The sequence below is a fragment of the Oreochromis niloticus genome, linkage group LG2, assembly GCF_001858045.2.
Source record: "Oreochromis niloticus isolate F11D_XX linkage group LG2, O_niloticus_UMD_NMBU, whole genome shotgun sequence".
Lineage (NCBI taxonomy): Eukaryota > Metazoa > Chordata > Actinopteri > Cichliformes > Cichlidae > Oreochromis > Oreochromis niloticus.
In genome coordinates, this window is record NC_031966.2 from 22,282,060 (window position 1) to 22,288,167 (window position 6,108).

Genomic DNA, 6,108 nt, shown 5'->3' on the forward strand with positions numbered 1-6,108 from the left:
CCTCAATTTTAAGCTCAATTAGGTTGAGTGAAGTCAAGCGAGGCTGTTGTTGGGGCTTGTCTGGGGAAAGCTTCAATTACTAAGTGCCTAAAATGGGTCAATGGAAGACCCTAAAAGAATAAGAAAGAAAGGCTTTGTTAGAGAGAGAGAGACAGAGGCAGTGTGACTGGTAAAGTTAAAGAGACATGGACAACTAATATGCAGTCAGATCAGCTGACCATGAAATGTTATAAAGCTCCAAAATAGATGGGATGTAGTGAGGGAGTGTCGCTGAGGAAGAGAAGAGAAGATTTTTCTAATTTTGCAAGATGTAAAGAAAAGCTGAGCAGTCTCCACCCTTCGCCTGAGACTGGAGAGAAACAGGAGAGCTTTCTTTTTTTCTTCATTCACTTTCATTTTGTCTTTTTCAGATTTAACTTTTGATTATTAACTAATTTTTCTGTCTTTTTTCCTGTTGCAGATTCTTCTTTTTTTCTTTTCTTTGTTTTTATCCAACAGCTTAAAAACAGCGAGTTGTTTCCTGGTGACATTCTACAGGCAAGATGCTGGACAAAAAACAAATACTTGCAGGTATTTTCCAGAGCTGATCTCTAAAGGCATAATACCAACCTGTGACCTTTGTCATTTATTAGTTAATGTAAGTTTTAAATGATTTAGGTTTACAGAAAGGATATCTAATGAAATCCAATTTCATTGGAAGCATGTGATAAAAATGTTGGCTGATAATTTTTTAGCCTCATATGGGAAACTAAATATTAAATTTTGTCAGATTTTAATATTTTGTAACATCGTTTCAATAAGGCTCCAATTATTACAACAACCTTTCCAAGGTTAAGAAAACAGTGTAATATATACAGCTATGTAATAACTGCATTATAATACAGTATATTAGACTTCAGCACACATTATAAGTGATATAACATAAAGTCAGACTACATAGAAGCCATTACACAATATAAGATTTTTAAACATTTTTAATCAGCAATCATTTCAAATTGTTATATGAAGGAAAGTTTTTGCCTGCATTTGGTAGAGCAGGTGAGTGCGTGTATTATAGCACCCATACTGTATAAATACTAATGCAAGACTACACGGCAGATTATAACACACCCACATAAACCCAGCAGAGTGAGAAAGTCAGGTGGAGAAAAGGGAAGTAAAATGGGATTAGTTCATAGACGCGGAGCATCTGCACGGAGGTAGGAATTAGTCAGGTGCACGACAGGAGTGCATTGCTCTGTAGTGTCAAAATCAGTCAGCTGGTGTCTGCAAACCACCCTAAACCTAAGTGACATCCCAGTCACTGTTTACTCTCTAAAAGAGCACCAAACAGGGGAAACATTGTCGTCCTACAGCTTTTAGTCACATTGTGCCTCGTCTATGTTTGTGAAAGGAAAGAAAACACAGAATTTAGACAGAGTCGAGGCTGAGCCCTCATGGATTTGGTCAGTGACATATTCACTGTTCAGGTAATGAAATGCAATGGGAGGTGGAACTTTATTTGTTCATGATTATTTATCCGACTGATGCTTAATTGAAGGCCTGCATATATTGAAAAATTATGCATAGCCAGTTAAGGTTCCCAGCATCGGATAACACCGTGGTCAACAAGCAAATCAATTTTTCTTTTACAGCTTCCCGCAAAATAAAATAACAGATGTGTCTTTATAGACAGAAACACTGTAATTTTCTTAAATAGAAATGGTTCTGCGTGTGCAAAATAAAATTCAATGCACCACTACACTAAACTAAACAGAACAAGAATGGGAAAAAAAATCAAATGTCTTTGCAAATAAGTGAGGCACCTACTGCGAGTCTGCAAGTGTTGCGAAGTCCAAGCATTTGCATTCAGCCGAAAGGAAAAGGGCAAGAGTAGTTACCGTGTGTGTCAGACAGCACTGTCCTGGCTCATCCACATCAACCTTATACACGTTTTCTTTCTCCTGGGCTGAATCTGTTTTTGCTGTTTGCCACACTCATCTGTGGTTTTTACTTTACATCCCTCAGCCTTCATTTTTTCCTTCTTTCCTCTCCCCAGCTTCATTTTTGAATATTTCACCCCATTAGTCATAAAGGAAGCTTTTTCTTTATACCTTTTAGACAGTTGACACTTTGATTTGTCAGACAGAGGTGGAACTAATAATATTACGAATTACCACACTGCATTAATTGCCGGAGCAGAGCTATCAATGCAATTAGTTCCACCATTTTTCCTGCTATAACTAGCCAAAATGCTGGATATAAATAGAACAATTTAAACGGGGGTAGCAGTGGCTCAGGACGTAAGTCATTTCCTCCAGGTTATTTACTAGGTTTTTCATCTACTATTTGAAAGGTTGGTAGTTCGATCCCTGGCTGGTTTAGACTGTACAATAAATATTCTTAGCAAGATACTAGCTAAAAGATGCATCCATCAGAGTGACTGTTAGACAGAAATCACTTAAGCATAGAAAAAAGTGCTTGTATGCATGGTGTGAATGGGCATATTGTATAAAGTGCTTTGGGTGCTCAGGTAGGGTAGGGAAGAAAAGTGCAATATAAGAACCAATCTATTTACCATATATCAAAAATAAATATAAAACACAGTTCAAGACATGAAAAATCTGTTAGGAGAGATCAAATCTGAGGGACATAAAAGAGAAAAGAAGAAAGTACAAGTAGGTTTAGTCTTTCCATGCCTAATTAAGTGTATTCTAAGTGCTTGTCTTGTCCCCTCAGCTGGCAGCTGTCTCACCTCATTGTTTGTCAGTCACACTGACGGGACGTCTACGTATGAACAACCTTAGTCTGACGTTACTGCAAGTCTGATCCTTAGCTTGTATTATTGATCAAGTTGTGTCTGTGGCCAATTTAGGATCAACTTGGATTACAGCTGACCTCTGCTCAATCATACCGTAAGGATATTTAAAGCGGCACCAGTAACTATGCGATGCAGATTTGATCCCTGTTACATTTACTTGACCTTTAACTTTAACTTTTAGCTCAGTTTTAATTTTTCACCGTAAATCTTCATTACTTTTCTTTTCTTGTCTCACAGCTCTGCTCGTCACCACAAGCCTTCCACCAAACTGCACTAAACATACAAAATAAGCAAAGTTATCAGCTTTTAAAATGAGAAGAACAAATATTGCATTTCATAATAACCTGATGAGGTCATGTTAACTGACGTTAGGTCATGTTGGGGAATAAAAAGATTTTGGTCTATTATAATCCTGAAAATGTGTCTTATATTTAACATTTAACCCAAACCCTTTTCATTAGCATTTACCAAAAGAAACAAGTGGGATTTCAATTCTAATCATAGAGATATGATTTATGAAAAAGAATCTCAAATTTCCTATTCCCATCCTTGCCCTTTAACCTAATCTAAAAAGCCTTCTTTCCTATAATCCCCATCTTCCACCACTCCACCCTCCGATATTCCCGTTTTAAAAGCTCTCAGCATCCCCTTTCCTCCCACAGCTTGTCCCGATCTGCCAGTCACGCTACACTTGGTGACCCCACTCAGCCCTCCGAGCATGCACGTCCTCAACCCCAGCCCTCCGCTTTCTGCTGTCGCTCCTCCCTTCTTCGCCCTCCTGCTCCAAACCCATTAATGCCACAAAGTCCATTTCTTATTTCTCGTTCATGCAGTGTCCACTGTAGGCAGTCTGCTAGGCCATGCTGTGGTCTGTTCCAGCCAAGAGCAACTAATTAAAGTCCTTTCACTGCTCAAATCACAGTTATCTGATTAAAGCCCTTTGCTGCTAATTAAACTGCCATTTCTCTCTGCCATGCTTTTCCCACAGACTCTTCCTCCCTCCCTCTCTTTCTTGGTTCTCTCACAAAACATACAAATCTACAAAACCTTGTGCTCAGATATTGGTCATGTTATACTTCATGTTTTATCGCCTCTTCCCGTCTCGTTCTCTGAATGACCAGCAGTGTCATTTTCAGTTAAACAGCTGCAGCCCGAGGGGTTAAAGTGAGCCACGCAAAGCTTACTCATTATCTGACTCACTCATCTTTGTCCTGAGATGAAATCCAAACAGTTTTCAGCGTCTCTTTTAGCTGTCACAGATGATCATAGCTGCGAGTGATATTTAATCAGTTTGAAATGTGGGAGGAACTTTTTAAATTAATACTCTAATACACTTTACAGTCCTTCTCACTGGCCTCGAGGCAACTATAACTATAACAAATCAGCCATCTCAGCCTTTTGTTATTCTGCTGCTTATCAGAGTAAAGATATTTCGCATGTATCTGTGCGGGAATATAAAGTATATGATGTAGATTAGGTTTTGTTCAGCTTTTTTCGTTGTTTTTGCTTTTGTTGCTTTGAAACATGTTTTTTAAATCACACCTGAGTGCTTTTACTGTTTCTGGGGAAGACACTTAACACTGCAGTATCTCTTGTAGCCACTAGTGAGCAGCAGTAGGCACTCGGTTCTGTCAGCCGGCAGCAGACTCGAGGAGATATTTATTTCTCTGGCCGGGACATTACAGAGCAACCCCTGAGCCAAGATGAAAGCCCTCTAAAGTGTTTAGACCACATCTCTGTGTCCGTCCCTCATCCCTGAGGCTCAGCAGCTCAGAGGAGAGGATCGATGGCTCCCCTGACTTAACTGCACGGCAGCTACACATTCTGTAATGCAGTAAAGTAGTTCATAAATATCGACCACAGAGCTGAAATGGCAGGTATAAATCCTGAAGGAAGGCCTTGTGGAGGATAATGGGGGAGATGGAGGGCAACGACCAACTACAGGAAACAGATCAAACTGCTGACACTCACCCTGCCACTCACACACACATAGTCCTACCAACAAGATTTCAACACAATATTCGTGTGTGTGTTTGCAGTGAAGAATTAATGCTTATTGATCTCTGACCACTACAGCATGAAACAGTTTCTAATGTCACCTCCTTTGTCCGTCTAACAGACTGCAAAAGTCCAGTGTTTCTCATTTATGACCGACCTCTCTGATGTCTGTCATCCTCCTTCATACCCTTCCCCCTCTCCTCTCTGCCTCCAGCCGTCCAGTTTGATCTCTTTGGTCACACTTCACGATCACACCTGGAAACCTTAACAACAGGATTTCTGAAGGAAAGACCTGTATGCAGTGGTGCCACCTCTGAAGGGACACAGACACACACATGCACACCTTTATAGTATCAAAGACGTAGCTGGGCAGGTCGCTGACTGTGCAGTATAAATGACTGAGGGTTTTGTGGCTATAATACTTGTGCTGCTGAAATCTGCGGAAAAACCTACTTTCTTTTTTGCTTGTCTGCAGTCAATAAAGTTGCCACCTTATACAATTTAGCCACAGCAGAAGAATTGCCAGGTGAGGCAGCAACCTTGGTTCGATTTAAGATAAGCTTGAAATTGATTTCACTTGGATGGCTCTTTGCTTTAATCTTTGCTAAGCTTAAGCTTTGTCTCAGATTTGTTTTCTTGTTGTGCTCCTTGTGCTGCAGAGGAAAGGATCAGTAAATCCAGAATGTGGGTAATTGGATGTAAATATGGCAGAACAAAGACAAACACAAGAGCATGAAAAGATGACAAACACTGCAAGGTCATATGTTCAACAGCAGCAAAGCAATAATCAAACTAAAACCAAAATGTAATGTGACTGTCTGACTCTGCAGCTCTTCAAACCACGAACAGCACCTCTCCATCCCTCTCCAAAATCATGTGGCTCCGCTCTTATTGGAAACTGATGCAGATGTCAAGTATCTAATTTATGTGTCAGCAGAGGGAAGATGGGGTACAAAGAGGAGCTGTAATTGCTGAACCCAGTTGCAATTCAGTGGCTGTCACTACATCTCTGGGCTTATGTCAAAGTCATGTGTGTGTGTCGTGTAGTGTCTCGTGTGGACACTTTTTAGTTCTAAGCTATCACCATGTATTTTTTTTAGGGTTTTGTCTGGTCCTTCGAAGAGGTGTGTGATGTGACAACCTGGTTTTGGAGCTGAAGATTCAGTCAGGCGTAAGTTTTAAGTTCAAATGTTTAAACAGTCAGAATGTGAGGACTCAACTGTCTTGGTTTATTTGAAAAGAACCAGTTAAAGTGTTTGGGGGATCTGACCAGGATGCCTCCTGGGTGAGGTGCTTCAGGCATGTCCTAC